Source organism: Oncorhynchus mykiss, chromosome 17, assembly GCF_057628025.1.
Source record: "Oncorhynchus mykiss isolate SJ-2025 chromosome 17, ASM5762802v1, whole genome shotgun sequence".
NCBI lineage: Eukaryota > Metazoa > Chordata > Actinopteri > Salmoniformes > Salmonidae > Oncorhynchus > Oncorhynchus mykiss.
Window position 1 is genome coordinate 77,560,001 of NC_143038.1, and position 12,697 is coordinate 77,572,697.

Genomic DNA, 12,697 nt, shown 5'->3' on the forward strand with positions numbered 1-12,697 from the left:
ACCCTCCACAGCATAACCTTCGCTCCATATCAAAACATGCAACCTGTTTTTGGACGGAATTACCTGGAAGGCCCAAGCTATACAGCAAATGCTCTGGCAAACCAACAGAAAACACCATCCAACCTGGAACTGAGTGAATAATGTTTAGTCTGAAGCTGTATTTTATATTCAAAAGCCATGAATACATTACAATTATATATTTTACTTTATGAGGACTGAATGCTAAGTCAGGCTACCAAGCCTGCTAGGACAAGGAGATACAACTTCAACTAGCACTGACGTGTCAGATGAGAGGTGTCAGAGACCTTTAGCCCAACAATGGCAGGAGAATCCAACCGGCTACCCCAAACCAAATGCAGAGGGCTTTGAAGCTGCCTCCCGCTGTTCAGAGGTAATTAAAATACAGTACCTTCTGTATGTAAAAAAAATGATAAGGCAAGAAAAGAGTACAAAATGGAGCTCCTTGTGGAAAAATCAAGACACTTTTTGCTGACTATTATAAAAATGGGCTTCCACACTGATCATCCCTTGGCATGGCACAGTGCTATATTAGCACACTACCACTGTGTTAATGAGGGGTGGAAACTCAGAATATTAAGACAATGAGGACCTCTGAGTCAGCTAATATAAATCTTCATAAGTCTGGAACAGTATTGGTACAGGCCAACCCCAAACAGTTCTAGTTTTCACCTAATCAAAGAAATAGCCCAGCAGGAGAAGCTCTCCATTGAGAAAGATACGCCCACCCCGAGCGGGTCAGACCAAACCTCTTAATTATATAACCCCACAGACAAGCCACCCCTGGCGGAAAGTCAACCTCCCAGCACAGAGTACTACTCCCTCATTGAAATGAAAGATAAATTCACCCAGCTGGAGGTAAGGCAGGTGATTACACCCCAGTCAGCACAGACCCAGACAACAGTCCAGCACAACACCACCCCCTTAACCAGACCCGGAGAGCTGGAGATGGAGAGAGACATATCTACACTCTGGACTGTGGTGAGACAACTACAACAGGAGAAAAAGCAGGAGAAGTTCAGAGCACTACAGGAGAGGATCAGACTGCTGGAGGAGAGGGCGAGGGGGGTGGAAGAGAGGGCGAGGGGGGTGGAAGAGAGGGCGAGGGGGGTGGAAGAGAGGGCGAGGGGGGTGGAAGAGAGGGCGAGGGGGGTGGAAGAGAGGGCGAGGGGGGTGGAAGAGAGGGCGAGGGGGGTGGAAGAGAGGGCGAGGGGGGTGGAAGAGAGGGCGAGGGGGGTGGAAGAGAGGGCGAGGGGGGTGGAAGAGAGGGCGAGGGGGGTGGAAGAGAGGGCGAGGGGGGTGGAAGAGAGGGCGAGGGGGGTGGAAGAGAGGGCGAGGGGGGTGGAAGAGAGGGCGAGGGGGGTGGAAGAGAGGGCGAGGGGGGTGGAAGAGAGGGCGAGGGGGGTGGAAGAGAGGGCGAGGGGGGTGGAAGAGAGGGCGAGGGGGGTGGAAGAGAGGGCGAGGGGGGTGGAAGAGAGGGCGAGGGGGGTGGAAGAGAGGGCGAGGGGGGTGGAAGAGAGGGCGAGGGGGGTGGAAGAGAGGGCGAGGGGGGTGGAAGAGAGGGCGAGGGGGGTGGAAGAGAGGGCGAGGGGGGTGGAAGAGAGGGCGAGGGGGGTGGAAGAGAGGGCGAGGGGGGTGGAAGAGAGGGCGAGGGGGGTGGAAGAGAGGGCGAGGGGGGTGGAAGAGAGGGCGAGGGGGGTGGAAGAGAGGGCGAGGGGGGTGGAAGAGAGGGCGAGGGGGGTGGAAGAGAGGGCGAGGGGGGTGGAAGAGAGGGCGAGGGGGGTGGAAGAGAGGGCGAGGGGGGTGGAAGAGAGGGCGAGGGGGGTGGAAGAGAGGGCGAGGGGGGTGGAAGAGAGGGCGAGGGGGGTGGAAGAGAGGGCGAGGGGGGTGGAAGAGAGGGCGAGGGGGGTGGAAGAGAGGGCGAGGGGGGTGGAAGAGAGGGCGAGGGGGGTGGAAGAGAGGGCGAGGGGGGGTGGAAGAGAGGGCGAGGGGGGTGGAAGAGAGGGCGAGGGGGGTGGAAGAGAGGGCGAGGGGGGTGGAAGAGAGGGCGAGGGGGATGGAAGAGAGGGTGAGGGGGACGGCATGTGACAGAGAACAACCTACTAGAGAGGTGGCCAACCCCACAGAGAAGCCAGCAGAACAGCCCACCTCAGCTCCCGACAAAAGTCTAGACACCATAGCAGAACAGTCTACCTGACCATAGCGTCAAAATCAGAGGGACAGACCCTTCTGAGCACCCCCCCATCAGCAACCTTGATAGCTCTCCTGACAACCCCCCCCCCCACACCCACACCCACTGAGGACAAACATAACATAGATTGTACTCCTTATGGACTCAAACTGGAAATATATACAAGAGAGTGTCTAAACTCTGGTGTCCAAACACCCAGTGCGCCCTAGACCTTCTGTCTGACCAACTAGGTTCACCCAGCGCTCCTTAGACCTTCTGTCTGAGGACCGTGTGAAACCTGGTATAGAGGAGACAAACCCACTGGTTGCTCTCTAGCTTACGGAGGGCTGGTAGTCCCATCCACCATACTACCAGGTGTGAAACCTGGTATAGAGGAGAGGGACCCACTGGTTGCACTCTAGGTTACAGAGAGATGGTAGTCCCATCCACCAAACTACCAAGTGTGAAACAGGGAAGGGACTCAAATTATGCTAATTTGGTATAGAGCAGATCTAACTCACTCCAATAAATTAATAAAAATAGGAACATTTTACATTTGACTAGAAATTCAAAAGGAAATTATCTTAACAGAGAAGAATGTCCTCCTGTGTGCTACACTAGAATCCCCATACTTTAATGAAGACAGCTTCTCCATCCTGAAGGGGGAAATCAATCATTTCCAGGTCCAGGGACATGTACTAGTCTGTGGTGACCTAAAATACCAGAACCAGACAAGAACCTGACACCCTCAGCACACAGGGGGACAAACACCTGCCTGGAGGTAACAGCATTCCCTCCGCCCCCCTAGACACAACATAACCAACAAAAACAGGTCACAACTCCGTCGCACACTGGGTCTGTACATAGTCAACGGTAGGCTTCGAGGAGACTCCTATGGTAGGTACACCTATAGCTCATCTCTTGGCAGTAGTACTGTAGACTACTTTATCACTGACCTCAACCCAGAGTCTCTCAGAGCGTTCACAGTCAGCCCACTGACACCCCTATCAGATCACAGCAAAATCACAGTCTACTTGAACGGAGCAATACTCAATCATGAGGCATCAAAGCCAAAGGAACTGAGTAACATTAAGAAATGCTATAGATGGAAGGAATGCAGTTTGGAAACCTACCAAAAAACAATTAGGCAACAACAAATTCAATCCCTTTTAGACAATTTCCTGGGTAAAACGTTCCACTGTAATAGTGAAGGTGTAAACTTGACAGTAGAAAATCTAAACAGCATATTTGACCTTTCAGCTTCCCGATAAAATAAAAAAATCAAACAGAAAACCGAAGAAAAATGAACAACAACGACAAATGATTTGATGAAGAATGCAAAAACCTAAGAAAGAAATTGAGAAACCTGTCCAACCAAAAAAAATGAGACCCAGAAAACCTGAGCCTTCACTATGGTGAATGACTAAAACAATACAGAAATACACTACGGAAAAAGAAGGAACATCACGTTAGAAATCAGCTCAATGTAATTGAAGAATCCATAGACTAACCACTTCTGGGAAAATTGGAAAACACTGAAACAAACACGAAGAATTATGTATCCAAAATGGAAATGTATGGTTAAACCACTTCTCCAATCTTTTTGGCTCTATAACAATGAACAAACAGCAAAAACATATACATGATCAAATACAAATCTTAGAATCAACTATTAAAGACTATCAGAACCCACTGGATTCTCCAATTACGTTGAATGAACTACAGGACAACATACAAACCCTCCAACCCAAAAAGGACTGTGGTGTTGATAGTATCAATGAAATACAGACCACAAATTCCAACTGGCTATACTTAAACTCTTTAACATCATCCTTAGCTCTGGCAACTTCCCCAATATTTGAAACCAAGGACTGATCACCCCAATCCACAAAAGTGGAGACAAATTTGACCCCAATAACTACCGTGGAATATGCGTCAACAGCAACCTTGGAAATTCCTCTGCATTATCATTAACCGCAGACTCGTACATATTCTCAATGAAAACAATGTACCGAGCAAAAGTCAAATTGGCTTTTTACTAAATGATCATACGACAGACCACGTATTCACCCTGCACACCCTAACTGACAAACAAAGGCAAAGTCTTCTCATGCTTTGTTGATTTTTAAAAAATCCTTAGACTTCATTTTGCATGAGGGTCTGCTATACAAACTGATGGAAAGTGGTGTGGGGGGGTAAAACATACGACATTATAAAATCCATGTACACAAACAAGTGTGCGGTTAACATTGACAACAACAAAAAATTATTCTCACAGGGCCGTGGGGTGAAACAGGGATGCAGCTTAAGCACCACCCTCTTCAACATATATATCAATTAATTAGCGAGAGCACTAGAACAGTCTGCAGCACCCGGCCTCACCCTACTAGAATCTGAAGTCAAATGTCTACTGATGATCTGGCGCTTCTGTCCCCAACCAAGGAGGGCCTACAGCAGCACCTAGATCTTATGCACAGATTCTGCCAGACCTGGGCCCTGGCAGTAAATCTCAGTAAGACCAAAATAATGGTGTTCCAAAAAATGTCCAGTTGCCAGGACCACAAATACAAATTCCATTTTAACCACAGTTGCCCTAGAGCACACAAAAAAACTATACATACCTCGACCTAAACATCAGCACAACAGGTCACTTCCACAAAGCTGTGAACGAACTGAGAGACACAGCAAGAAGGGCCTTCTATGCCATCAAAAGGAACATAAAATTAGACATACCAATTAGGATCTGGCTAAAAATACTGGAATCAGTTACAGAACCCATTGCCCTTTCTGGTTGTGAGGTCTGGGGTCCGCTCACCAACCAAGAACAAAAAAAAAAGGGAGGGACAAACATCAAATTGAGACTCTGCACGCAGAATTCTGTAAAAATATCCTCTGTGTACAACGTAAAACACCAAATAATGCATGCAGAGCAGAATTAAGCCGACACCCGCTAATTATCAAAACACAAATTATACAACCACCTACAGGAAGCGATTCCCAAACAAAGCCATCACCTACAGAGAGATGAACCTGGAGAAGAGTCCCCTAAGAAAGCTGGTCCTGGGGCTCTGTTCACAAACACAAACACACCCTACAGAGCCCCAGGACAGCAACACAATTAGACCCAACCAAAACATGATAAAACAAAAAGATAATTACTTGACACATTGGAAAGAATTAACAAAAAACAAAGCAAACTAGAATGCTATTTGGCCTTAAACAGAGAGTACACAGTAGCAGAATACCTGACCACTATGACTGACCCAAACTTAAGGAAAGCTTTAACTATGTACAGAGTCAGTGAGCATAGCCTTGCTATTGAGAAAGGCTGCCGTTGGCAGACCTGGCTCTCAAGAGAAGACAGTCTGTGCACACTGCCCACAAAATTAGGTGAAAATGCACTTCCTAACCTCCTGCCCAATGTATGACCATATTAGAGACACATATTTCCCTTAAATTACACAGAACCACAAAGAATTCAAAAACAAACCCGATTTTGATAAACTCCCATATCTACTGTGTGAAATACCAGTGTGCCATCACAGCAGCAAGATTTGTGACCTGTTGCCACAAGAAAAGGGCAACCAGTGAAGAACAAACATCATTGTAAATATAACCCATATTTATGTTATTTATTTTCCCTTTTGTACATCGTTACAACCCTGTATGTATGTATATATATATATATATATATATATATATATATATATATATATATATATATATATATATATATATATATATATATATATATATATATATATATATATATATATATATATATATATATATATATATATATATATATATATATATATATATACACACACACACACACATGACATTTGTAATGTCTTTATTCTTTTGCAACTTCTGTGACTAATGTTTACTGTTCATTTTTATTGTTTATTTCACTTTTGTATATTATTTAGTTCACTTGCTTTTTCAATGTTAACATATGTTTACCATGTCAATAAAACCCCTTGAATTGAGAGAGAGGGATGACTCAAGTAGCGGACTAAACTATACAAATGGAAGTTTAACACGCCGTATCACATTTAACAAACCAAATACCGTTATAAAAGATCAGGTAAAAACCCAAACCGGTCCGTGGATCAATACCGGTATATAGTCAAATACAGTATACCACTCAGCCATGAGAGTATCATGGCACCAATTCATGCACCAATTCATGCACCAATTTCATTCATTTCATTTGGGCAAGATCAAAAGTGGTGGCTAGAAATTATCCACACACAGAGCCTTCAGAAAGTATTCACACCCCTTGACTGGTACAGAGCCTTCAGAAAGTATTCACACCCCTTGACTGGTACAGAGCCTTCAGAAAGTATTCACACCCCTTGACTGATACAGAGCCTTCAGAAAGTATTCACACCCCTTGACTGATACAGAGCCTTCAGAAAGTATTCACACCCCTTGACTGGTACAGAGTCTTCAGAAAGTATTCACACCCCTTGACTGGTACAGAGCCTTCAGAAGGTATTCACACCCCTTGACTGATACAGAGCCTTCAGAAGGTATTCACACCCCTTGACTGGTACAGAGCCTTCAGAAGGTATTCACACCCCTTGACTGATACAGAGCCTTCAGAAGGTATTCACACCCCTTGACTGGTACAGAGCCTTCAGAAGGTATTCACACCCCTTGACTGATACAGAGCCTTCAGAAGGTATTCACACCCCTTGACTGATACAGAGCCTTCAGAAGGTATTCACACCCCTTGACTGATACAGAGCCTTCAGAAGGTATTCACCCCCTTTGACTTAATCCACATTTTGTGTCACAGCCTGAATTTAAAATTGATTAAATGTATGTTTCTTACCCATCTACACACAATACACCATAATTACAAAGTTAAAACAGGTTTTTAGAAATGTTTGCTAATTTATCAGTATATTATTGTTACAGTCGTATAACGTTCTCATTCTCAGAGTGGACGCGTTGTTTGCAGAGCTCAAAACCTATCCTACACTTGTGAGAAACAAGTTTTGGTTTATTTCCATTCCATTTACGAATAGATGTAAATCTATTTATTGTCATTTTTTTGGAGCGCTCATGTCAATATTTGAGTAAAGACACGCACCTGATTACTCATATAGAAGTAGGCCTAGGCTAGCTGGCCTGCGCGCAAATGTAGGCCTATAAATGGGGATGTCCGATAGTATTTCTGATGGTCTTAACTTACCACCACTAATGAGCTTCTCAAATTACTATTTATTTCTTCACCTCAAAACAAGTTTTTTTTTTATCCATTGAGAGTGACAATAGTTCCTCAATGTTTTTGAAAAATATTTCCAGCTCTCGGTTGCCACTCGGGATGAAATGGAAAAATGTCACTGATCCAGCCATAAAATACCTGAGGACTTCTGAGCGCTTGCACAAATAGCCTACAGCTGTGTCTGTTCCGAGCTCACTGTGGCCCAGAATATTTTATACAAGCTTAGGCTGGACCCAGTTAATAGTTCATACAAGCTTAGGCTGGACCCAGTTTATAGTTACTACAATGTTTCACGTTTGTTGTAGAGATGCCATGCCTAGCCAATGTGATTCACAGGATATTATAAAAAAAAAAATTAAATTAGGATATTTTCTACCTGTAAGCTGTTATGTTTTTATTTGTTGGCTCTATGTAGGCTCTTTTTACATCGTTGGCAATGGAAGTTATTTTTAGATTGGTATCATTTTCATTTAAATAGAATTTCGATGAACCACATGATAATGATTTTAAGATACAAAAGACTATTATAAATTAAATGAAACTGTTCCACGAAAAGGTGCTTATGAAAATCATAACTGGCCTGCAGATCGGGTTGAAATGGTAATATAACTTGGCAGTCCGAATGGAAAAGGCTGCCCCTGACACAACCTATTATCAGCAACTACAGGAGTATAATGGCTGAATCTGCCAAGACCAGCAGCTGGAGAAGAGTCTTCTTCAGGATAGGCTCTCTCTGTTTCCCTCGAGTCATGTATGTCTTAAATATTTAATCAAACAGTGAGCGTAAAGCATCAGACAAGCTCAGTACATATAGTTGATTTGATTAAAACACAGTGTCTATATGGAAAAATACACATTTCAACCAATCGATTGGTAAAAAAAAAAAAAAAAAAGGGGCAACTCTCGGTTGCTCAAGATTTTATTTTAACCGGGGACTGCACTATGAGACTCTCACGAACATGAGCAGGGGACTGCCCTATGAGAATCTCACGAACATGAGCAGGGGACTGCCCTATGAGAATCTCACGAACATGAGCAGGGGACTGCCCTATGAGAATCTCACGAACATGAGCAGGGGACTGCACTATGAGACTCTCACGAACATGAGCAGGGGACTGCCCTATGAGAATCTCACGAACATGAGCAGGGGACTGCCCTATGAGAATCTCACGAACATGAGCAGGGGACTGCCCTATGAGAATCTCACGAACATGAGCAGGGGACTGCCCTATGAGACTCTCACGAACATGAGCATGGGGACTGCCCTATGAGACTCTCACGAACATGAGCATGGGGACTGCCCTATGAGAATCTCACGAACATGAGCAGGGGACTGCCCTATGAGACTCTCACGAACATGAGCAGGGGACTGCCCTATGAGAATCTCACGAACATGAGCAGGGGACTGCCCTATGAGACTCTCACGAACATGAGCAGGGGACTGCCCTATGAGAATCTCACGAACATGAGCAGGGGACTGCCCTATGAGACTCTCACGAACATGAGCCGGGGACTGCCCTACGAGACTAACGAACATGAGTCAGGGACTGCCCTACGAGACTAACGAACATGAGTCAGGGACTGCCCTATGAGACTAATGAACATGAGTCAGGGACTGCCCTATGAGACTAACGAACATGAGCCGGGGACTGCCCTATGAGACTAATGAACATGAGTCAGGGACTGCCCTATGAGACTAACGAACATGAGCCGGGGACTGCCCTATGAGACTAACGAACATGAGCCGGGGACTGCCCTATGAGACTAACGAACATGAGCCGGGGACTGCCCTATGAGACTAATGAACATGAGTCAGGGACTGCCCTATGAGACTAACGAACATGAGTCTCCGTTTTGCTCTACGCCCTCCTCAAGCTCGCGGGACTCGTCTCTAGTTGGTACCGCCGATCTGCCAACTTGTGTCTGTCGCGTCCCAACAGTTTGGACTACAAACTAATGTGACCCCTCTGTGGAAAGGTGAGACGCTGTAGGATGCCCACAAGACTCGTCTGAAGGTAGCCTGGTACCAGTTTATTTTTTTAAGAATGGAAGTGTGTGTATGTATATATATATGAGTAATTTAGTGCCAAAAAATGTTAAATATGGGGGGATAATATTCTGATCTTATTTCTCTCAAAAGAAAAGGTCTGACACTTTAAAACACAAACTTCCTTTAGATAGATTTTTTTTACTATTTTTCCCCATGTATGAATCTGTTTTTCCAATGTGTTTCTATGGGCTAATAGCAGTAAGGCCATATTTAATGTTTCATCAAGCATTTGTCCTATACCTAAAAAAAAAAGGGACCTAAAATTCCACGTTAGCTTAGAACGTTTTCATGATGAAAAAAAATGACTTGAGAAATACTGCACCAAACATCTTAGGGCGTAAAATTGAGCTCTAAGATATATGACAAAAACGTCAAAATGTATGATTTCTTGAGGAAGTGTATACTGGCTACGGTGTCTCAAAATTGATAAATTAAATTTGGGGGTAAAAAGCCAACTCGGCTCCTTCATCAATTTAATCAGATGGCTCATTCATCACAAAGCCCACTGATATTGCCAACTACTTGAATGACTTTTTCATTGGCAGTTACTTATGGCTGATATGCCAGCAACAAACACTGACACTACACATCCAAGTATATCTGACCAAATTATGAAAGACAAGAATTGTACTTTTGAATTCCGTAAAGTCTGTGTGGAAAAGGTGAAAAAAGTACTGTCTATTAACAATGACAAGCCACCGGGGTCTGACAATTTGGATGGATAATTACTGAGGATAATAGCGGACGATATTGACACTCCAATTTGTCAGATCTTCAATTTAAGCCTACTAGAGAGTGTGTGCCCTCAGGCCTGGAGGGCAGTTAGTCATTCCGCTACCCAAGAATAGTAAAGCCCCCTTTACTGGCTGAAACAGCCAACCTTTACTCTTTTCCGCTGCTTGGGCACCTACAATTTTCTATGGAGTCGAAGTCTACGCCTCTTCGTCAGGTGATTGGTCAAGAGAAGAGATTCTTCAATAAAATCTTTGTTGTCATTCAACGAGAGAACTTGTTCTCATGCACACAAAAAAAAATGTGATAAAAAAAAAAAATACTGTCACCAAACATCTTAGTTAGATGTCAAAATGCGCGACTAACATCTCTTCGGCAGAAACGTCAAAATGAATGACATTTATTGAGTTACCTTAGATTGATTCAGACTATTTCAAGAAAGTGAATACTGGCTACGGCGTCTCAAAATAGACAAACGGTACTAATTGACGCCTTTTCCCCTTGTATTTCAAGTATGCTTTTGGGGGAATCCCCGCGGACATATTTGTCTTTGGTCCAACGATTGGCCAAACAAGGGAAGTCCGCAACGTAAGCCCCTCAAACCTCGTTTTTAATCGAGTTTACAATTATTTTCACTTCGGGGCCTGAAATAACCCATAATTCAATTCGCGATGATTGTACATCCGCTAAGAAAAGTCGGCCAAAACGTAAAACCTCAATATGGAGAAGTTAACATACAAGTCTAAGTACAAACAAATGTAAATCAATTGGAAATTGTGCTACTAATGCACATTATGGCACAAACACGTCACGTAAAAGTAATTGTGTATTTGTTTGGTTAGTTTTTGGAAATTGTAGAACTAAAACATGTTCCTTCTTCAGAAGTTCCAGCTAGGCAGGCTAACATTAGCTAATTCATTTTCTAGCTATCATACAGTAGGCCAATATTCATAATTATATATTTCATGTAAGTAGACAAGTGACCTTAGCGCAAATAAACCCACAAACTACCGGTGGCTGAAAACACAATCATTGCGGGACAAACGAGTGACGAATTTCCAGACAAGGGCGGTCCACTTACAATTCCTCCCTTCCTCGCCCTGCAAGTGTGTACTCATCAAATGTCATCAGAAGTGTCCACTTCATTTGAGGGTGTGGCTTTTAGGTGTTTGGAATTCAGACAAAGTCTTAAGGGAATATAAGAGCACATTCGTTCGGGTCAGGTAGACGAACTGAAGCATGCCGACTCATTTAGTCCATTATAGGGATAATAACTAGCCAGCCTTGCTTATTATCACAGGTTACTAGTTAGCTAGCTAAACTCCCATAGCAAAAATAGCAAAAGCGAATTATTTACAGACCATAGTAGGTCATGTTTAAGCGTAGTAACGTTAACTAGCTGGCTACATCCATGATTGGATGCTGGGATACAAACAGTAGGGGATGTTAGCCAGTTAGCATTAGTTAGTCAGTTAGCATTCGTTAGCCAGTTAACATTAGCTAACTGAAACAAATACTAGTTAGTTGCACACTAGCTAACTGTGCGATCGCCCTTTCCAATAAACATTGTATCATGAACTAGGTTTATGAGATTAATTTACCCAACCTGTTTGCGATGTTGCATTTGTTCCTCTGTAGCTAAATAAGATGGGATCCATGTTGAAGCAGTGAGTTGGTCAGTCGGACATTTTAAACCATGGCACCAATATCAAAGAGGATGTTTCAATGTGGCTCCGCTACCTGCGCCACAAATAGCGTGACTAGACAACCTACAAACCAACCAACCATCAACAACATTGTCGCTAACTAACAACTTCCACCTGGATGGTCTTCTGTGGGGAGTTAGTCTGAGCACCAGTCTGTATGCTGTCAGAGAGGAAGAGGCGAAGCGAGAGGTTTTACTCCGACACAAATAAACACAGGGTCGTTACAATATGTCCACGAATATAAGGCCACGAAGTGTGAGAGAGAGGGGGGGGGGTTGTCATTGCTCATTTGTTACGTGAGGCTTATTTGATCGAATTCAAGTTTCATAATGATTAAGTTGTTACGAATGCACTGATAATAGTGGACACACATGTGGCCTTCCGGCAACTTTGGAGAAAAACAATTTACGTTATATTGGAGTTGTGCCCGTTGTCATAAGGGATAATCATGGATATCACCAGTTTTAGCATTGCCATTGAGCGCTTCCTTATTTTTAAAGTAGTCAACTGGGTGGGTTTTCATGCGTTGGGAGCGATCAGCCAATTAAGAAAATTAACTACTTTAAAATGTTGTCACAGACGTTAAAATAGCAAAGACACAAAGATCAGTCCTGTATCTCAATGGTCTGTGGTTCACAGCGTATCTGCCGTTTCATTGGATAGAATGGTCCCACCTGATCTCGGCTCCTCCCGCCTGCCTTCCATCTTTGAGGACATGTATTTCCATGGTTTACAGCAGTCACTCGAATAGCTTGTCAATATAATAGGCAATCGTTGGTAAT